Below are 24,088 nucleotides of genomic sequence, written 5' to 3'. Positions count from 1 at the left end.
CCCCCCAATCTTCATTACATTCACTGAAGTAGACTACTCGTGGCTATCAGGTGGATGGAATGAAGGTTCTTTTACGAGATCAAGTGAAAGACTCGACTGGGATTTTGCGAGATCTAATCAAAGACTTGACTTGGAACTTTTCTCTAGGGGACCTTGTTTCATTTTTTAATGAGATTGACACAAGACAAGGACCTTTACATAGATTCCTTGTTTCATTTTTTAACGAGCTTGACACAAGACAAGGAACTATGATCATACTCCTTTGTTTCATTTTTTAATGAGGTTGACACAAGACTAGGAACTATCCTCATGGACATGTTTCATTTTTTAGCGAGGTTGACACAATAAAAGAACTATCCTCATACCCCTTGTTTAATTTTTTAACGAGGTTGACATAAGAAAATGAACTATCCTCGTGGGCCTAATTCATTTTTTAATGAGGTTGAAATAGTAAAAGATCTATCCTCGTATCCTTGGTTTCATTTTTTAACGAGGTCGACACAAGACAAGGAACTATCCTCATGGACCTGGATCACAACTCATAAAAGGTCATGAAGGAGAGATCTGGTTCCAATGCCCCGAGTACATGATGTACAACATCACTGAATTGATCGTAAGTTGATGTAGGTATGGAATGGGTTGCCACATAATTGACCCATGGCGGGGATGATACGATTAGTACAAAAGGACCACTTAGGGAAGATGGTTGACTGGAAGCCATATTTGGACCAGGAAATGAAAGCTGGTCAACAGTGACAATTTTGCCTTCATGCGGGAAACACATCACTTGAAAGGGTGTGGAAACAATAGCTCCCATGTCATAAACATAGTCAAGCCCTAGAAGTAAGTTGTAATCTAAAGGGCCTGGGACTACCATCACATTCAGATAAATGATTTTTCCCCCAAAGTAATAGGCAACTGAGGGAGGATCCCTAATGGTTGATTGGTTCCTCTATTAAAAGCCAAAAAATTCTAGGTAATAGGCACAAGTGGCGGCAAACCGAGTGCTTTCCAAGCAGTTGAGGAAAGGATACTCACTGATGCACCTTCATCTATAATAGTGCCCGATGCAATCATATTACAAACTTGTAATATGATCTAGAAAGGCACATAAGAAGGAAGATAAAATCCTGCCAGTCGATTCCAATCAAAGGAAGTGACTAGAATACTTGGAGGGGGTCCCGTAAGAATGGAAGAATTAACCCCTTGAGTTATGAGAGCGTGAGGATTTTCCTCCTGTCTTGATGGAATAGGAGGATTTCCCCCAAGCTCATTGGAATCTGAAGAAACAAAAAGAACCTGAGTGGTATCATATTCACTCTCTTCGAGAAAGGTATGATTAGCTGAAGGTGAAATCAGGTCAACTGTTACCTCAACTTGTTGATTTGGGTCGGGTATAGACTCATAGGATTCACTTTCAGAGAGAGTGGGTTTGACCGACGATTGATTTTGGTCAGTCAATTCATCAACTAGTGAAGGACTTAGGGATAGTTTCCTGTAACCAGATGGAAGTCGTTGTGGTGAAGCAGGACGATTATCCAACACTTTTTTGGCTTTGTATAGATAAGGACAAAGGTGAATGGGGTGATTCCCTTCACATAACCTACAGGGAAACTTAACTCTGCCCTTATTTCCATGAACTTTACTACCACTAGCTGATGGTGTGTCACCAACATGATCTCCAGAAGTTGATGACATAGGATGATGTGAATGAGAAGACCATTCTTTGAATATGTGAGGAATATCAGGACAATTTTGAAGAACATGGTCTGCCACACAAAGTTTGCATGGATATCAAACTTTGTGAGGCTTGGTGGACGGTTTCTCATCAGATGTTGCATTCAAAGCAATGGTTGCTTGGTTGCCCCTCTACTGAATTTTCTTGTTCTTTTTCTTCTTTCCTTTATTCTTCTTCTTAGCCACCTGTTTACTAGTACCAATTCTTTCACTAGGCGAAGAGGAAGAAGGGGAGGAAGAAACAACCGAGGAAGAAGGCAAAGGGTCAACTTTCGGATCAACTGGAGGTTGATTTTGTCTAGTTGTAGGTGTACTCGATTACGGAGAAATCACAACATTTTGAACCAAGGAATTTGAAAACAACCATACTGGCAAGTCAATGGTAAATCCTGGAAGGGACAATGTAGCATATATGGAGCACCAATATTTCCAAATGGAGGAAAAGGACTAGGATTCCCATCAAAAGGAATTCCTTGATCGGTGGACTCTAGATTTGTTGCCATATGTTTCAATCTAAGATCAACTAAGGAGTGAGTGTGGAGGATGTTATCCGTGGTCAATTAATTTTATTTTAATCAAAGTAACATAACAAAACAAAAAAGGGATAATCTAGGCAAAAGGTTTACCAAGCAACTATGAAATGCAGAATACCTCTTGGCGAACCAAGAAGTACAGGAAGGTAATCTCCTCGAATGTTGTGTTCGGTGTATCACAGTGTACAAGGCGGCCGACTCGGTTACCTAAGGATGGATAGAAACCTAGATTTGTCCTCCCATATATGCCCAGGCCCAGTCCGTATAAGTGTTGTCTAATGCAAAACCGCACAGTGAGAGCATTCCCATATACTTTACGTACTGGAACACCACCCTATATATCTGAAGGTACATGGACGAGCTACGATATACTCACGTATGTGGAATGAGGTATCATACTTGGGATGTATTGCAAGAAATTTATTGACAACTTCTTTGTTTTATGACGCCGGAACACGTCTCTAGCCTAGACCTCTAAATGTTTTTCATTAGGTGACAATGCTCCATTAGGTAAATTCAGATAAATTTTAAGTTGATATTCTTTAGAATTTGCTTTTCAAGGTTCACCACATGATGTATGTTTGCAATTCCTAAAATGTAACTAATATGATAAGCATTCTTTCCATTCAATTTAATAATGAAAATCCTTAGCTAATAGCGATAGAGCAATCAGATTTTTGACAAAGAACAAGGAGCACGTCTAATGCAATTTCCCTAGCTATTCCTTTCAGGAATTCACAAACTAAAATATGAACGATGCAAGTTTTTCTTTTCGAATCCCTTAATGTTATGATGAACAAAAAAGGAAATATGCACATACAATCAATCAATCTTTAATAAGAACGAAGACTTTTACAACAGTTCTGTTTCAAAGGAAAAGAAGACTTTACGACACTTTCTTTCGAACAAAGATTAATCAACTATATTATAACTTTGACTATAGATTGATAATGACAAAGAAAATATTAAAGAAACATTAATCAATCAAATCAAAGTAGGGTTGGCAAAGGAGATAATTTTTTTTCTCTGAGACATGACATTCATTGATCAATCAACAAGCAAACAAACAGAGAAAAGTTGGCAAAAACACTTTCCAAAGGTGGGAATTTGACCTAAGGTTGATTAGCACAGGTCAAAGAGGGCCTAACTACACTACAGAGCACTGTCTCTCACTCAAGGGTGCTCTGCAGAGCATTGTCCCCTGACCAAGCCTGCGCTGATTTCTGAGAGGCCACTCAAGAGTCATCTAACCTCAATTTTTGACCAAAATTCAATGAAAAAGAGCTGAAATACAATCAATGAGCACAATTAGGGTCTACAAGAATGTCTTAGGAGGTGAATAAGCTACTAGGAAAGGTGATAGTTTCCCCAGTGGAGTCACCAATATATTTTGGAGAATATAACATCTACGGATAAATACTAATTCCCTAGATAAGTAGTTGTATCTAGAACAACAGTTTAAAGTGTTTTAGACTTTTCCTATAAACAATAGATAAGATGAGAATATAGAAGGCCTACCTGTAGTTCCACTTTCCTCTCGTCTCCCTTGTCTTGATTCCGTCGCTGCTTCCCGTACTTAATCCGCTTGAGAAGTACCCTGTAAACACAAAAAAAGACAAAAACCAATCAAAGCATACGATCTATTGAATATAAGTGAAATGAATCAGATACAATTCACACATATAAGCATTATGAAACAATACAAACATATGGGAAAATGTTCAAACGCTTTATTAGATAGAAGAATGAACTACAACCATTAGTGTCTGATTCAAAGCCATTCCTCCAGCTTGGATCCCATCCACATCACATCAAAAGCATGACAAACTTGTAGCATCACAATACTTGCTTCAAAGCCAAATCTCATAGCAACATTATCTCCTTACAATTCAACATAATCCAGCCCCTGATCACTTATATGAATGGTCAATTTATAGGAAGATGAAGGAGGTTTTGTCATTAATGGTGGCATTGAATGGACTTCCATACTTAGAATTAGTTCCATGGAGGAAGGGATGAGAGGATAGTATGCACCTTAACTCATTCCTCATCCATTTTTGAGCTCATAGGAGTTGATAAGTGAGGGAAAATTCTATATGACTCCAAAAGATAAGAATATTCCCCAAACCCTATGTGAATTTCGTTCATTCTCACCCATCGTAGGTGAAAGGAAGCCTAAGTGCTCTGCAGAGTACCCTGGCAGTGGACTTAATTTCTCTGCAGTGCACCTTCATAAGGGCTTACCTGCGCTGGTCCCTTTAGAGGCTATTTCTGGATGTCTTCAAGTCATGAAACTGTCTGGAAAGGAGGAATTCAAAGGGGTGAATTGCTTAGGGAATGAAGCAACTGAAATTACGATTTGATGAGCCCTAAAACACCGATCTGGATGTTGGGATTTGATGCGCCCAAATGGATCTGTAACAATGGTACGAGGGGTTATGGCTTGTAGATGATGAAGGATGGTAGAGATGCATATCAGAATTGAGACTTTGTTGGGTCCCTATAATACTAGTGATTACCCCATTACTATTGTAGTTATACCCGTTATTTATATTGTTGTGTCCCTATTACCCCCATATTGTTATTTATGTGCCCCATAGAATCCCTCTATTGTTATTTTTGTGGTTTTATATTATTATTGTTAGGTCGGCTGGATTATATTTTGACTCCTTAGACTCCTATATAGAAAGGAGGTTTTGCCATTTGTATCATCCAAGAATTGTTCATTTATGTAATGTAAAGGAGGTTTCCCCCTCGAAGAGGCTGAATTCTAAGGCGTGGATCTCTCTTTTCTATCTTTTGTGAGCTGGTTTCATAACATTTGGTATCAGAGCTTTGGATTCTAGGGTTTCGCTGCTCCAAACAGGTCATTGTGGAATTTTCGCTATAACTTTTTTTTTGTGATGTTTCAGAAGTTGCAAAAAAAACCCATTTGAGAAGAAATCGCGCTGAACCTTGGGTCCGAATTTCAGAGCTTTTCGCGTGATATTTTCGGAGATATGATCTGAGGAAGTTGGTCTTTTTGCAGACTCCTGAATTACACTCAAAACAGGTGACCTGGGGAAAATCGTCATAAATTTCTTTCTGAGCATCGGATTGAAATTTTGTAAGAAGTTACAGAAAGAAGACGGACTTTAGTTTTCTTTTATATATTTTTCAGAGTCAAAGGTTGAAGCAGTGACACGTGGAACTTCATACAAGATCTCTCTACTGAAATAGTCGATAATCAGGTCACTGCGGGAGATTGTGCATAACTATTTCTTAGAGAATCCAATTTGGATCAGACTAGTGGCATTAGAAATGGGACATAGAAGGCTACTACAGGTCACAATTTCAGAACTGGATGATTCGAAATTACAGAGATACATCAGAATCAATATCAGGCTTCTACAAAGTAAAAAAAGGTGTGTAGTTTTTTTTTTTTTTTTAATTTTTGCATAAGGTTGGTTTGAAGGAATTAAAAGGGCATAGTAAAGCATTATTATCGGTAACTGATGCCCCGAGGAAAGAAAATGAAAACACCTAGTAAGGAACCTGAAAGCTCTAGCATGACTCATGAAGAAGAGGAAGAAATGCTACATGATATATCAAAATTACAAGAACAAGTGCAACAAATGTCATGCTCACAAAAGCTAACAGATGCTAAGATAAATGGCGTGGAATCTAAGATAAAGGGCATGGAAGCTAAGATGGATGATCTGAAGACAGATTTGAGGACAGATTTGAAGACAGACATGGCAGATTTGAAGACAGATTTGACAAATTTTCTACAAGAAATACTTACTAATGGTGAAAAGGTTGTAAAGGAAACTCATGATGTGAACAAAAGAAATGTTAATCATGATTTCATAGACTCTAATGTTGGATCAAAGACCCAACATATTCCAAAAATTGATATGAGGAAGTTTGATGGCAAGGATCCCGCCACATGGATATTACAGATGGAGCAATTCTTCGATCTCAATAATGTGCAAAACACACAAAAGGTACGTATGGAAACTTTATATTTGGAACCAAATCAGTTTGTATGGTATCAATGGCTTTGTTCTCGTAAACAATTTATCACTTGGGCAATTTTTATGGAAGAATTGATAGCACATTATGAGGATACAAAAAGCAACACTTTTTTTAGCCAATTGATAAGTCTCAAACAAAAGGGTTCAATAATGGAGCACATTGAGGAGTTCCAAAAATTGAACATAAGGGTAAAAGATATTCCAGAGGAGCATAGGATTGATGTGTTCATAGGGTCTTTAAAGGATAATATCCAACATGATGTGCACCTTTGGGAACCTGATTCATTAGAGAAGGCATTCAGGTTAGCAAGAAAAATGGAAAGCAAAATTATGGCAACTAGGAAGCATACCATTCACAACTATAAAGACGGAAGTGTTGTTGCCCATAGTCTTCCACAACCTACAAGGTTGACACCACAACAATTGGAAGAAAAAAGAGCAAAAGGGCTTTGTTACAATTGTGATAGCAAATACACAAAAGGTCATAAGTGTGCTGAGAAGAAATTATTCTACATAGATTGTGAAGAGGAAGAAGAAAAGGAGCAAGAAAGGTCAAAAGAAGAGGATATATTCCAGGAACAAAGCCTAGATGAAGAACAAATAAATTCGACCATATCTTGTAATGCATTGGCGGGAATTACCACTCCTCAAACCATCAAGATAGAAGGACAAATCAAGAAGAAAAAGGTAATAGTGTTGATTGATTCAGGAAGCACCCACAATTTTATTCATTGTAGGGTAGCAAAAGAATTGAATTGCTTCCTATATCCAGCACCAGAGTGTCAAGTGATGATTGCAAATGGAGGAACAATAAATTGTTCTGGAAAGTGCCATAATATCAAGCTATCCATGGGAGAATATGTATTGACTAGCCCAATGCTTTCCATTCCAATGGGAGGTGCTGATGTTGTACTAGGAGTCCAATGGCTACAATCCTTGGGTACAATAGCTTTTAATTTTCAAGAACTTTTCATGAAATTTTCTGTGGAAGGAAAGGAAGTTGAATTAAGGGGTATTGCAGGGAAACCAGGAAAGATAATCAGCTCTAATGGCATGACAAAGCTTCTAAAAAAGGAGCAAAGAGGTGTAATTGCACAATTATGTTCGCTAGATGTTTCCACATTGGAATCATCTATTTCTCCAGATCTCCAAAAAGTCCTGGACAATCATTCCAAGGTATTTGAGACTCCCAAAGGTCTCCCACCTATGCGTGATCATGATCATGCTATTCATCTGATTCCAGGAAGTGTTCCTCCAAACATCAGGCCGTACAGATATCCATATGTCCAAAAAAGTGAAATTGAACGTATGGTTGCAGAAATGCTAGAGGCTGGTATAATTCAACCGAGTCAAAGTTCTTTCTCAGCTCCAGTAGTATTGGTGCACAAGAAGGATGGATCATGGCGCATGTGTCCAGATTATAGGGAGCTCAACAAGCTCACTATTAAAGATAAGTTCCCCATTCCTGTCATTGATGAATTACTGGATGAATTGCATGGATCAATTTACTTCACCAAGTTGGATCTTCGTTCGGGATATCATCAAATCAGAATGAAGATTGAAGACATTCTGAAAACGGCATTTAGAACTCATGAGGGTCATTATGAATTTTTGGTCATGCCTTTTGGCCTTACCAATGCACCTTCAACATTTCAAGGTTTGATGAATTCAATTTTCAAACCATTCCTTAGAAAATTTGTGTTAGTATTTTTTGATGATATACTAATCTACAGCAAGTCTTGGAAGGATCATGTTGAACATGTTGACAAGGTGCTACAACTATTGGAGGAGAAACAATTATATGCAAAAAGATCCAAATGTTTCTTTGGAGTCCAGGAGGTGGAATATTTGGGTCATATTGTATCTCATGAAGGAGTTAAGGTAGACCCTAGCAAAATTAAAGCCATTAAGGAATGGAAAATCCCCACATCCATAAAGCATCTGCGAGGATTTCTTGGGTTGACAGGGTATTATCGCAAGTTTGTTAAGAATTATGGGAGAATAGCAGCACCTCTAACAACATTATTGAAGAAAGATTCATTTTCATGGACTTCGGAAGCAACAAAGGCCTTTAAACATCTTAAAGAGGCAATGTGCCAAGCACCGGTCTTAGCTACACCGGACTTCACAAAAACCTTTATTGTGGAATGTGATGCTTCAGGAAATGGAATTGGTGCTGTTCTAATGCAAGATGAAAGACCCATTGCTTTTGAAAGTCGTCCAATCAAGGGAAAGTTTTTAAGCAAAGCTATTTATGAGAAGGAAATGTTGGCAATACTCCATGCACTTAAGAAATGGCGACCCTACCTAATGGGAAGACACTTCAAGGTAAAAATGGATCATGATAGCCTTAAATATTTTTTAGAACAAAGATTATCCTCTGAAGAGCAACAAAAGTGGGTCACAAAGATGTTGGGTTATGACTTTGAAATCATCTACAAAAAAGGGAAGCAAAATGTGGTGGCAGATGCACTCTCAAGAAAGGATGAGGATATGGAAGCATTGTTGTGTGCCATTTCTATTATCCAACCAGATTGGATAAACGAAGCAAAGGAGGAATGGAAGAATGACGAAGAAGTGTGGGCACTTATTCGAAAGCTACAACAAGATTCCAGTACTTCTGATACATTTAGCTGGAAAAATGATTCGTTATGGTACAAAGATCGCTTATACCTCTGTAAGAATTCCCAGCTAAAACAAAAGATTCTTATGGAATTGCACACTTCTCCCTTAGGAGGGCACTCAGGATTTTTAAAAACTTACCACAGGGTTAAGAAGGAATTTTTTTGGGATGGCCTTAAATCAGATATTCAAAAGTTTGTGGCGGAATGTTTGGTTTGCCAACAAAATAAAGTTGAAACAATTAAGACATCGGGTCTATTACAACCTTTATCCATTCCAAGCCAACGTTGGGAGGAGGTTTCAATGGATTTTATCACAGGTTTACCCAAGTCTGAGGGAAAGAGTGTCATCATGGTGGTAGTTGACAGACTTACCAAGTATGCACACTTTTGTGCATTATCACATCCATTTAAAGCCAGTACAGTTTCTACTGCATTTATGGAAACAGTTCAAAAGCTACATGGAAACCCAAAGATTATTGTAAGTGACAGAGATCCCATTTTCACTGGAAATTTTTGGACAAAATTATTTTCTTGTCTTGGTACTCAGTTAGCTCATAGCTCATCTTATCATCCTCAATCTGATGGGCAAACTGAGATAGTAAACAAATGTTTGGAAGGATATCTTCGTTGCTTTGTATCTGATAAACAGACACAATGGGTCAAATGGTTGCCTCTGGCTGAATGGTGGTATAACACTTCCTTCCATACAGCAACAAAAATGACCCCATTTATGGCACTTTATGGGTACCAACCACCATCAATCACATCATATTTAAGAGAAAATTCTAAGGTTCAGGCAGTGGAACATCACATCGAACATCAACAACAAGTCCTCCAACTCTTAAAGGATAACCTCGTGTTGGCACAAAATAGAATGAAACAACAGGCAGATCAACATCACAGTGAAAGAAGTTTTGATGTAGGTGATTGGGTATTCCTACGGCTACAACCATATAAGAAAATGTCCCTAAAGCAAGCTAAGAAGGATAATAAATTATCACCAAAGTATTATGGTCCGTACAAGGTGTTGGAAAAGATTGGTACTATGGCATACAAATTGGAGCTTCCTGCAGCTTCTCGATTGCACCCAGTTTTCCATGTTTCATGTTTAAAGAAGGTTATAGGCGACAAGCTCCCCAGTTCAAACAATATTGCCAGAACTTGACGAGGAAGGAAAAATTATATTGGAACCGGAAGCAGTCACAGAAACAAGAACTCGACAGCTACGAAATCGATCAATTTCAGAGTATCTTATCAAGTGGAAGAACTTATCCGCTGAAGATTCCACATGGGAGGATGAGAATTTTATGCAGAAGTATCCAGAACTGCTCAAGCGTTGAGGACAACACTTTTTTGAAGGAGAGGGGCATGTTGGGTCCCTATAATACTAGTGATTACCCCATTACTATTGTAGTTATACCCCTTATTTATATTGTTGTGCCCCTATTACCCCCATATTGTTATTTTTGTGCCCCATAGAATCCCTCTATTGTTATTTTTGTGGCTTTATATTATTATTGTTAGGTCGGCTGGATTATATTTTGACTCCTTAGACTCCTATATATAGAAAGGAGGTTTTGTCATTTGTATCATCCAAGAATTGTTCATTTATGTAATGTAAAGGAGGTTGCCCCCTCGAAGAGGCTGAATTCTAAGGCGTGGATCTCTCTTTTCTATCTTTTGTGAGCTGGTTTCATAATAGACTTAGGTTTTGAATGATGATGTCCTCTTGCAGAATGGAGGAATGAGTCTTCGCCATGGGTTTTCTGAGCCATTTTGGAATTTCCTCCATTGGAGCGGGAGACAACTAAGAAGATGAATTGGGAATATGTTGCGCAGATTTCTCATATTTGCGACTGCTGTGAGGGGGTACCAGCCACACAGATTTCTTAGATTTGTGATCACTCTAAGGGGGCAGCCGCTTTGAGACCGAAGAGGGAGGAGGACAAGAAATAAACGGGGTGTTGGGCTCCTCCTATGCAAACTAAGGGGCCTCATGATCCGAAAGAGTCGAGAGATAAGGGAAATTAGGAGGTTCACCGTGTTGGGAAACATGAACCAAGTGTTTCAAATCTTGGCTCATGAGGTCAAGGTCCACAAACTGTTCAAGAATTTCATGATAGAGGTGAAGGAAGAGGGTGGCAAAGTCTTCAACTTATTCGTGAGGCTTCGTTCTTAAACAAGAGATGCTTTGATAGACATCTTGGTGTTTACACTGATCGAAGGCTTGATGGAGCTCCTTGAGGAGAGTAAGAAGGGAATGGATGGAAGCAGGTGACAGGGTATGACACCATCGAATAGCATGAACTTTAACGGTTAGGAAGAAAAGTACGCAAACAAGCTCTTCACTATCGATTTCATGAGATTCGCATAAATGAAGAAAATCAGAAATGTGCTTGGTTACGGACGTTTCGTCCTCACCGTCAAACTTTAGCAAGGACAAGTGATCAAGAAGCTCATTGGGGATTGATAGTTGATTAAGGGAGAAATGAGAGAAACAACCCAGGAGCATGAATTGTGTATGATCCTTTTGGTAAGAGATTCAAACCAGATATAATGGGCTCAGCTTGTCATCTGACCCTCCTAGCGCTAGAAATGTTGACGGTGTTGGATCCGCCAACATTCAGGGGATCTCCTCGGTATGAAGTCCCAAGTAGACCTCACACTGTTTGGTGTAGGAGTACCATCCATTATGATGGCCCGATTTCTATTATCTTAAAAATATGCCTTAGCTCTTGCTTGTCAGCACATGAGAGTAGTTTACTTTGTCTTCGAACAACGAGGTTCGCGTGCCTAGTGAGTGCTCAGTGTTGCTTGTGTCAAGGTTCTTTCACTGCAGAGAGAGAGGGTGAGAGTGAGTCTCAGGTTGAAAGGGAATAGTCCCAACTTTTTTAGAGACACACAACACAGTAGGACATGCACAACTTCTAGGGGAGTAGTCCACATGGATGCGACAATCACAAACACAATGTGAACACATAGCACGTACAACACCCAACAAAATAGTCCACATGAGTGTGACATTTGTTATAACAAGTTTACAAGAATGAATCTGTCGAGTGTCCGACAGAATAGTCCACATGGGTGAGGCAACATTGAAAAATGATACAACACATTTGCAACAAAATATGTACTAAAACAACTAAAATAGTTTAACTGTCTTAATAGGTTAAATCAACATGCATTACAAGCGTCCAAATAATAGTATTTCAAGAAAATACAATAAATGTGTGAAAACATGATGGCTTGTTTACAAGGTTCTAAATTAAGTGAAAGTTCCAAGACATGTCCATACACCATTACATCACTAACCCCGATAGCGGGGCATTGGAGCCACTTCTCACTCCTCAAAGAATAGACTACAGACTCTCAAGGCTATGTTGGAGGAGCCAAGGTGAAAAGTGATGTACATGTACAGATGAGGGGTATATATAGCTAAGGGGTGAACTTGAACCTTGTAACTCTTCGACTTCCCTCATGACCGTTTGACTTACATGACTCTTCAACTTCATATGTGGGTCTCTTGGACTTCCACGCTAAATTACATTGATTAAAAAAATGTGGCCCATAGTAGTGATGTATACGAGATGACTCATGACATGACTTGACATGACAATGCTCGTATGTTCATGTTTATGGTGGTGTCCATGTCGAGCTGTAGTGCTGCTGAGTGATGAGTGTGCTCTTGGTGTATCATAGCTTCACCTCCGCATGGCAAGGTGTGTAGAGTATTCAATGGTATTGGTGTTTGCTTGATGTTGGACATGCATGTATCCCCTTTGCTAGTACTTGGCATACTTCATGTGTTCATTTGTTCATGAAAAATTCTCCTAGCATGCGCTCCTTGTTCATCCCGTTCGTCGTCGTGCCATGTCTCATCCATGTAACTGTATTTGTAATCGCTCATGATGAGACAACATCAAATCTAGAAATACCCTAGTCTACCATGATGCATCATATTTCTTTTTCAGTGCAGGTGATCGGGAGAGAGGACAAGGCTCTAAAAATTTTCATAGCACATTTTATGCCGGGATGCGGGGCTCCAGGGTGTTGTCAAGGAAAATTATACAGAGGTCATTAGGAAGCTGGGATAAGCAGTCTAGAACAATAGTGACATTTTGCAAGATTTGGCTCAGCTGGGAGGCATAACTGCACAATTTTTCACGGAGGTAGTGTGGGCAGTAGGGAGGACACTGGCAGTGAAAAGTGTGGAGATTCTTAGGGGAGGCTGGGAGCAGGCTGCGGGATCTTGCTGGTCAAAACTGCGTAGAACTGGGAGGTAGGAATGCAGGACATGTCTGCACAATTTCCATGTTTATCAAGGTGTCGAGTATTCGAAGGACAGTCGAACAAATCTCTGCGTTTTTCAGGAGGAGTGGGAGGTCGGCTGACAGGGGGACTGGCTCACAGAACTGGGAAATTTTTAGAGGTAGTGCAGTGACAGGCAATGGGTGCCTGTCCCTCATGTATGCACAAGTTCTTTAGTTAGCGGAGGCAGGCATACTGACATATTTTGCACAATTTTTTTGAGGAGTGAAGCCTAGGATCACTACCATGTCAAACTCTTTGGTTGACCAACGAGAGGTTTAATGGATTGGATTGTGGGAAAAACAGATTGAGATGGCTTCTTGGGAAACTTCTGCACTGTTTTGGGTGACAGTCAACCAGGTCAATTCTAGGATTGCACAGTGTAGAATTCCTGGGAGGAAGCCTCAAGCTCTATTGAATTATGGGCAATAGTTCTTGGTCACTGAGGGTTGAGACTGCACAGTGCAACTCAGTGGAGGTCCGACTGATGGAGGGTAGTACGATCGACAAATTTTTGACAAAATGACTAAGTGTGTGAGAGAGTGAACTTGTGTATGTGTGACCTTGCAAACACACACTCAACATGACTTGATGATAAGACACCTTGAACAAGAAATACAACATATGCTCAGTGTGACTGACTTAAGGGTATGAGGGACAAGTGCGACACTTTTGATAGATCATTGAACGACTGCGAGGACACTTGCACGAAATTGCATACAACTTCGTGTGTGAGTGTGATAGTTGCTTACATAGCGAACACAACTTCTACACACAAAGACAGGCCTTCAATATAGCGAGAACATGATTGAAAGCATGAGATTGCAACCAACATGTCAAAATAAGACTGATGAACGGTGAAGAAAAGAGGGTGTCAAGACTTGACACAAGCTCATGGGATGAGCTTGAGTGTTTGCAAACATGAAGTAAAAAATATGGGAAGGATCCAAAATTGGATGCAGACCAAAATTTTAGAGGGTGTTGCAGCCGCTACAAAAAATTAAAACAAATATAGATCTACAAAGTATCTAACAACTTTCAAAATTCATATGTTACACTTCCTACTAGGATTTCATACATGAGATTTGACAATCAAAACCTATCACAACTCAATCAATAACATGACTAGCTTCCACTAGGGTTTGTTGCAAACCTTAGATTTTCTCAATCAAACAACAATCACAACTGAAACTCAAATTTTAAAAATCTTACACAAATCTCAAAGTATCACATTGTCATCATATATCATATATTTTCACTTCTACTAAGGTTTAACTTGAAAATCTAGACTTCACAAATATTATCATCCTAGAGAAACAATCTTTGAATAAGGCCTAGTTCCAAACCCTAGGACTCATGACCATCAACAATTAGGTCAACTCACATATCTAGGTTTCCATCATCATGCACAAGTATATCAAAACATGTGTTAGTCAAACTCATCTACATAAATATCAATAAGAGTTAGACATATAACAAACTTGATCAAACTAGCATTTGATCAGACGAACACACACATCCCAAGGAAATCATTTTTAAGACATTATAAGTGTCTTGCTTATACATTCTACCAAATCCTAATGTTCTAGGGTTTCAACACAAAATTGATCAACCCATAATTTATCGATACTTCAAAGGTTCGAGATTTCAGACATTACCATTCAACCCTAACAAGTTAGGGTTTCCATAACCATACAAAAATATGAAACAAGAAATCATCCAAGCATCAGTCAGTTACTTTAGAATTCATCAAAACATCATATATTTTCTTTCAAAAATAACCCTAAGTAGATTAGGGTTTCACACACAATCATCAACATACCCTTAGGTTAGGGATTTTCATATTGAAACTTTCTAGGGTTCCACAAGAGTAATCTGAGATATAAGGAGGGTAGAATTATCTAATGATGAATCACCCAATCAAGAATCTTTTAAGATTTAGGAAATATAGACACAAATATGTTAGTAATAGATTATCAAGAATGAATATGGATAAATAAAAGCTTGTAGTTGAAAACATACCTCATATTTCTTAATAAACCTTGCACTTTCAATGCTTTGTTTTGTGAATCCTTCTTCCTTGAGTTTTTAACAAGCTTTTCTAGACAAGGAAAATAAGAGGAGACATGTGATTAGTATTTTATGCAAACAAAACCAGATAAGTAAGGAAAACTAAAATGAAAATGGTAATAGGATACTTATCTTTGGAGGCTGATGAGGGTTCCCTCCAAGCTTGAGAGATGTCTATAACCTTAAGAAAAAATAAAATGTTTTACCAAAATGTTAAACTTACGAAAACTAGAAATCAAAGTAAAATAACAAAAGCTTAGATCAAAGGAATTTAGTAGTGTAAGTCCCTTAAGTCCAATTCTCTAGGCTTATTTTTCTTTGGAGATCCTTCTTCAGCTACATTATCTTGATACCTGCTTCTCTTCTTGTTCTTTGGATTGTCGAGGCAATAACTTTTATAGTGACCCATATTGTGACATTGGTAACATTCTATCTTGGACATGTCAACCTTCTTTCATGGTCCTCGTGAATTCTGGGAGTGCCCTTTCTTGTGAGAGGAAGAGTAAGAATTTGACACAATTCCTTCTCCGTTGTTGGATACTAATGAAATCCTCATTTATTCTTGGGTGCATACATTCCATAGTTGTTCAAAGGTGGGTGCTTCTTTCCAACTATTGAGAATTGAAGCAAAAGAGCTCCAAGTAGGCGGTAGTCCCAACAATTCAATGATTACTAGCTCCTTTCCCGGCACTATTTCATCTATGGCTTGAATTTCATCTCTAATTCTTGATATCCTTACAAAGAAGGAAGCCACAATATCATCCTTATTCATCTTTGCAGTCCTCAACCGATTCTTCAAGATTTATACTTGACCTATGTTCTTGATAGTGAATAATTTTGTTAATGCTTGATACATTTCTTGAGCATGGTCTATATTGGACATGTATGGGAAAAGATTGTCCTTAATGCTTTCCACCATCAGAGTCATAGCCAATATTTCCTATTCTCTATACTTCACCTTGTATGCATCATTGGATTCTTTGATAAGTTTCTTCACTTTCCCTCTGACCACATCCAAGACGTTGTTCTTTTCAAGAATGAGGTCAATCCTCTTCTTCCAAGGTCTGTAATTTGATGCTCCTTCCAACTTGTTTTCACTCTTTAATGTATTAGACATTTTCCTTGAAGATAGTGAGATTCTTCTCTTCTAAGATCTCCTTATATGATCCCTAGATAAATATTTTAGATTCCTTCTAGTAGATACTCAAGACTACCTTTTTCTTTCTTCACCAAAGCTCTGATACCATGTTAGAAAATCAGAATGGCAGAAATTTTTTCTTGTATAGATAATTAATTGTGATTATTTTATCTTTATGTTCTTATTTTATCTTATTTCATCAAGAAATTACCAAAACAATAGCACACGGACAACAGATGTAGGTGAACATCCAAAAAGGTTTTGGAGGAAGACTTTGTTGCTACAAGAAAAAAGCGGCTCTCATGGCGATTCTGTATGCCCTGGTAGCTCGTGGTTCCACAGTTTTAGCGGAATTTAACGCGGCTCACGGCAATGCGAAAACCATTGCGCGTCAAATTCTGGAGAAAATTCTAGGTACCGGGGACAGCCACGTCTCTTATTCGCAGGATCGCCATATTTTTCATGTCAAGAGGACTGATGGATTGACAGTTCTATGTATGGCTGACAATACAACCAGAACGATGAGGGTTTACAGTGATGCCTGTCTGAACAACAAAGATGCGGTGTTTCAAGCGTGAACGAAGGCCCATAGTCGAGCCTCTGTTCGGCAGTTAAAACTGGTTTCTGTGTTGGCGGATTTGATGGGCACTTTTTATGGCTCTGCTTTGAACAAATCTCCAGACGGCTGCCAAAATTATTCTTCTGCACCTCTTCTGCCTAAGGTTAACAACAAGCTTTTCTCATGGCCGAGGAATGCCAGCGAGTCCTCTGTTCACGTCGCAGGCCAAACCCAGAAAGTATTCTCGATAAAGCACTCGTCACTTCGCCAAGGGTTAATGCCGGTGCTGGATTCCCAAGCGAGTATTCTCCAGGACAGAATGCTGAGCTCAGTGGAACAGCGGCATCTGTTGGGGCTCTTTAAGCTGTTGCAAAACTATGGTGACGCAGAGGAGCTGAACATAATGGTTCTGGAAAATGGATTCTCGGATTTCCTGGACCAGCAACGGAAGCCTTCATTTGTCATATCCAAAGAGGATGTGAGGCAAGTGTATGACGAAATGCCTTACCGAAATTTGGTCTCTTGGAGGGGCCTGATCTCCTTCTTTGCACAGAATGGTTTGTCTGAAGAGATCTTAAGAAATCGGCATGAGATGAGGTGTTTAGCTGCCGTAGGGCCTCTGCTCAGCCCTGTAGAAAAGGAAGGAGTGGGTTTTAGAGAGGTTTCGAACCCATGCAAGCCTTTCCTAGCGATTAATAGTGCTGGCTGCCCTGTGAAGAAATATAAAAAACAAGCACAGTTAGGGCCCTCAGTAAGCTATGCTTGTACCAGATTCCTCTCTTCTCAGATTTACAGAGGAAAGCAGGAATTAGATCTCCCAGAATCTTTCCAGATCTTGATTGTGCTCCTCTCTGGCAAATCTCTACTTCAGTGGGTGAGCTCTTTAGATCTAGTCCAGGACCTCAAACAAATCCTGGAATTTAAGATGGGGATTCCCTCGGCATCTCAACGACTCCTATACGAAGGTAAACAATTGGAGGATTCTTATCCACTTTCTTTTTACAACATTCAAAGAAATGCATCCATTATTTTTTCCCTGCGTCTGAGAGGGGGAGCTGTTGGACAGTCATCTTCAGCTGCAACTTCTTCTTACAAAGATGTTGTCCATGCTCAGATTCCCAAGAAAACAGCGCCACCAGCCCAGGCTCCAAAACCTTTTTTGGTGGACAGACTGGAGGAAATCCCATCCATTGAAATAATGCATCCTGCGATGGATACGCAATACCAACTGTTCGCAGAGAATGGAATGATTTGCAGGTTCAATGGGCTATGGCCATGCACAACAGATCTTTACCAATGGATTCACTCTAACTGGACCAAAATTTGCAAGTTCCTTCTCTGCTCAAAGGGTTTCTTCATTGTGTTGTTTGCTTGCAGTGAGGACTACCAAAAAGCACTAACTGCAGGCCCATGGTTTTGGGACTCAGCGGGTTTATTCCTAACCCCTTGGTTCCCAGATTTTGATCCTTCAACAGCAATTATCACCAAACTCCCCATCTGGGTCAGACTTCCTAACCTCTCGGTGCATTTATGGCACTCTGATGTGTTTCAAGGAATGGGCAATTCTCTAGGACACTATCTCGCTACAGATACCTCTAGAGGGGAAAAGAGCATATACACATTCTCCAGAATCTGTGCAGAAATAGATATTAGCAAAGGTCTACCTGATCAGATTATTCTCAAAAATGGAGATTTCCATTGGACTTAGACTCTGGATTTCGAGAACACAACCTTTCGCTGCTGAAACTGCCATCTCATAGGGAACCTTCAGAATTTGTGTCCATCGATGCCTACCAAGAATAAGAAAGTCAATTCTAAGCCAAAATCCAAAAGCTGGAAACCTCATGCTCCTCCCCCAATGGATGTTTTTGTTTCCAGCTCAGATGAAGAGGATGAGGAAGATATGGACGCAACGCTGGCACAGGATCCACCATCGACTGGTCCTGAGGTATCCAAGGTCCCTCCTAACTCACAGAAAATAACTCATGAGTCATATCCTTTAGATTCAGACAAGGAGATCTCTCCTTCAACCCAGCTCAGTTTAAAAATCATGCCAGCCCAGCAGAGTAATCTTGGTTGGGTAAAAGTTGGCAAAAAGAAAGGAAAAAAGGGCCGAACCAATGCTTCTACCCTCGGTGAGTAGAATCCGTGGTTCTGCTCTTGCTTCTCTGCTCGTCTGGTTTCTTCTTGCTCAGTTCTGCTCTCTTCTGAACCTCTCTTCGGGGCTGAGGTGGATAGTCTATCCTTTCTGGCTGCCCGTTTTCTTCTTAGGGGTTCTGAAGTTGCTCCTTTTGGCTTGTAGTGTCTTCTGTCAGGTATCATTATGATTATGTCCTTCTGACAGTTCTGGTTTTCTACCGCCCTGCGCGGTGTGCTGTTCTTAGTTTTCAGTTGCTCTGTTTTCTCATTTTAGTCTCCTGAAGTAAGGCCTGCTGTTAAGCGGCCCGTATTCTGCAGATGCAGAAGTTTTGTACTATATTTTCTTTTGTTAATATCAAAAGCTGACTTACACAAAAAAAAGGTGAACATCCATGGAAAAGCCCCTATCTAGGGGAAAATCCAATCAACAATTCTTCCTTCAACTGTTTCTTGAGACAGTCCAAGGATCTAGACCCAGACATATATTCCCTCCACACCAATTTAGCCCTCAATCCTTCTTTCAAATGACAACCCTTCACAATTAACTTTGACCTGGCAGCATCAACAACAACTTCGACCCAACACCAATAGCAACAACAACTTTGACCAAAACTTAGAGAACTTTGATCTCCCTTGATACACCTAAGAATGGTGTGAGACTTGTCCCAAAATTTTGGTTTTGAGCCCTTCTATATTCCTATAGCAACTCACACTTCTTTCCAGCTTCTTTTCCAACACTTAAACAATTTCACACTTTTCCAGCTTCTAGCTTCAAGGATCAAACTATGAGAGAGAGAATGAGATACTGCAAATGAATTCAAACTCTTTGTATTTATAGCGCTTCTGTGAGGTTGAATTACTTGCTTTGAGGCCGAATTGATCTTCTTGAGGTCGACTTGGTGTGGAGGAGAATAAACTATTTTTTGACTCAAAAATCATTCTTTTTACATGAACTGAAAGCCCAAGAAGGGTCTTTTTAAATGTATAGGTATCCAATGACTCAAAATAAATCCTGGAAGTCCTCAACGGGGACTTTGACCTAAAACATGATGACCCAAGCATGAAGCCCATGCTTTAATAAGTCATAATAACAGTAATAAAAATATTTTCTTCATTCTTTTGATAATTACATCTTAAATACAATAATGAAGACTGAACCTAGTTACAAATTTCAACAATAAGGAGTAGTAGCTTTCCTTCACATCACTTTCAGCCTAAAATTCAAGGTTTTCTCCCTTTTGGGTTTCCACTTATATTTGGTGTCTTCATGTGTTGATTCTTGAATGTTGTGTGAATGTTATTGAATTCTTGATAAATATATATGCAAATTTATCTCTCTGACACCCACAAAAGGAATTCATAATAATAGAGCACATACATAAACCGTTAGTTGCATCAAAAGAAAATTAAGTTGATCAAAAGTAAATATTTTAAATTACTAATTCATCCCCCCCCCCCCCAGTAATTTCCAATCATAAATATCAATTGGAAGGGTTCTTGGTCAAGGGTCTAGGTCTTTGAATTCGTCAATTGCATATTCTATAAGAAGAAGAACTCATTGGGTTTTCATCTCTAGCTTGGAGAGGTTTTGGCCTTCGCTGATCGCCTACATCTTGTGTCCTTTGTCTCATTGTTATTTATGGTTTGCTAGCTATTTGATGAAGAATGAACACAGAATAATAATCAAGTACAAGAAGAACTTAATTAAGAAAAGTAAAAGGTCCTCACAAGCAACAATCATTATAAGATAAATCATCTAATATCTTTGCCCTAGATTTGTCAACAATATGGGTGTTTCTAGACTCAAAATAATATCTTTAACATGTTACAAATTTCCCAATAAGGTCTTATACAAGTGACAAAGGCTCTCTTGACTCAAGAAAAATATTCTTTTGACTTGACAAACACTAGCAGCATGAAAAACATGCTTAAAATAATATTTTTCTTTCTTCTTTTTCTTGTAACATAATATATACATAATGAAATGAGTACATTGACAATTATGAAGACTGGAACAAGTTACATTTTCCAACAATGAATGCCCAACCAAATTTGGGAAATTTTGGTATTGAAAATTCTTTAAATTCTTCTTTAGAATTTCATTGTCCACTAAACAATACCGTAGATGCCACTCTTCTATCAGTAGTAATAGTTGAGTTTATATACATCTTGAGTCACTTACAACTAATATAAATAGGAATTCAAACTTGATTATATTTAGATCAATATTATGGTTTCAATATGTATGCATTAAAAGTTGTGCTATAATTTCACCATGGTTTACTTTCACTATGTCTAGATAATTTGTTGAGTTGATACCAATGATTGAGTTGTAGAAAGTGAGGATGGTGCAATGTGGTAGAAAAACGAGGACGATCCATGTTGATTTTTAAGTGCAATTAAGATAAGCATAATTTTCTTACAGATAGTAACTTCCAATGTTATAATTTATCTTCTTAGCGCATTCAGATCATTAAGCAATTACACTTAAGAAATTTTCAACTAAATGCAGTAGGGTGGAAGAGATCAAAATAATCATTTCACTTTCCAAGTCAAATTTGGTCAAAGGAGAGAAAAAGTCAAGATTATGATTAGTAGGTCAAACTTGGTAAACATGACAAATTTCGGCCTTCTTCTGATCCTAGTCCATTGTGGTCAAAGGGGTCAAATTTTACCCCTAAAAATATGAAATTTTTGGTCAAATTGATACATTTGACTTGTGGTGAACTTTGGTGAAAGTAGGCTCGGTCAACTAAAAAAAAATTGCTCAAAAATTTGATCAGTGTCTAGTCAAAGATTCCTAGAATATTTGGCCTTATATCTAGTCAAAGATTTAGTTAAAAATAGCTCCAAAAGGTCAAGGTTAACGTTGTTCAAAAAAATAATAGAACTGGTCAACTTCTCTCTCTCTCCTTCACACATGGGTAGAAGACATTTAGAACATGTACGAATTGTTGTTGATGATGGATACCAAATGAGGATGATCACTTGTTAATATATACAAGTCCAAATAAGTGGGTTTTGACCAAGAGTCAAACCCCTTCATAAGGTGGGGCTAATCTGTCAAAGTAGGGCTGACTTGAACAACATAATAATAATAATTTTCCTTTGTCTTGGTTGGAAAAAATATTGATCACAACTACATATTTTCAACACTCCGTATTAGCTAGGGAGGTATTTTTAATTGACTTACACATATGTACATATGATGAATACAATTTCTCCATTCCAAGAAAAGGTTGAAACATTGAAATATCGAAAGAATTTCTACACCAACATCCAATAGAGGAACTAGTTTCCCACTAGTCATAGGGTCACCAACTTAACAGTTTGTTACTTGGATATATGTCAAGAACCCCAATTAATCCAAGGTGAAATCAGGGTCCATTTACCATTCCCACATGTCTTCACATGTCATGAATGGTAAAAACTTGCCCGATGCTAATTGGAACAAGGTCAATCCACTAGCCAATCTGTTACACTAAATTTTGTCACCATGACTTTCGATTCGGATCTCTTGCCATCCGATGAGTGCCTCAAGTGAATCCCCTATGAAGCTTGAAGTAAAACAATACGGGGACAAAAGGAATTTTGGGTTGCATTGCTTAAAAACCATTTTTGAGTATCTACACAATGTTCCTAGCCATTACCTAAGCACGTGCAATTTTTACCATTGTGGCGTGCACAATTATGCACATTGTCTTCCACTATAAACTGCACAATCCTGTTCATGCAAGTAAAACCAAATAAGAAAATTATAGAAGCTTTGATGGAGGAATCTTACCCAATTAGAAACCTAAAACTACTACATATCTGTGCCTCATCCCTTAGTTCATGGAACTAATCTCCTCCTCTTAAGCATCATATCCCTTGAGAAGAGGAACTAGAAACCTCCTCCTCTTGTCTATAAATTGAGCATAAGACTAGAGGAAGGAGAGAGACTTAGATTTGTAAATTATGCTACTGATTTTGGGTCTGAAGAGCTTGTCATCAAGGGAAGAAACAAAGACCATTGGAAGAGTCTCGTGACATCAAGGAAACTAGGTTATAAGTTTTTTCTTTGAATTCAATACAAAGTAATTGTTCTTTCCTAATTGCGTCTATTTTGATGTTATTTGTGAGATTCCTTGATCACTCACATGGTTTATAATTGCTTACTGATTCAACTATATGTTGTATGTTAAGTTAGGGATTTCATTTACCTTTTATTTTATATGTGAGATGCTTTGATCCCTTTGAATGTTTTTGTCTATGCAAATCTCTTTTGGAGCATCATGGAGAAGTTGTGGAAAGCTTTGGGAAAGACTCTAAGGCATTTAGGAAAAGCTAGCTGTGGAAAGGACTGAAAGGAATTCTACAAGCACATAGATAATATGTAAGTGATTCTTCATGTACTACATGTTTCATGTTTTAGTTATAAGAAAAGGAAATGTAGGAATTCCTTTGATGTTTGTTACTAGGTTTTGTTGGAAATCTAGGGAGATTGCTTTTGTCCGCAAAAGTGATTTGTCTGCCTAAGAAATTGGCGACTCCATTGGGGAATGAGAGTTATCCATTATGTCCTATTGTGATCCTTGACACCTTTAGACCCTTTTAAAAAATTGAAATTTATAGTTTGAGACCTTTATTTTTTATTATTTATTATTAGGTTGACAAATCACTTCTGTAGACAAAAGCAATCTCCCTAGATTTCCAACAAAACCTAGTAACACACATCAAAAGAATTGCTACCTTTCCTTAGCTTATAGCTAAAACATGAAACATGTAGTACGGGAAGAATCACTTACCTATTAGAAATGTGCTTGTAGAAGTCCTTTTAGTGCTTTCCACAACTTCTTCATGATGCTCCAAAAGAGATCTGTATAGAAAATAAACATTCAAAGGGATCAAAATATATCACATATAAAATAAAAGGCAAATGAAATCCATAACTTAACATACAACATATAGTTGATTCAATAATC

This window comes from Pinus tabuliformis, chromosome 6 (genome assembly GCF_031772625.1).
Source record: "Pinus tabuliformis cultivar Carrire ecotype Pingquan chromosome 6, CPIR1, whole genome shotgun sequence".
Taxonomy (NCBI): domain Eukaryota; kingdom Viridiplantae; phylum Streptophyta; class Pinopsida; order Pinales; family Pinaceae; genus Pinus; species Pinus tabuliformis.
The sequence above is the reverse complement of the archived record's forward strand: the minus strand, read 5'-3'. Positions refer to the sequence as shown.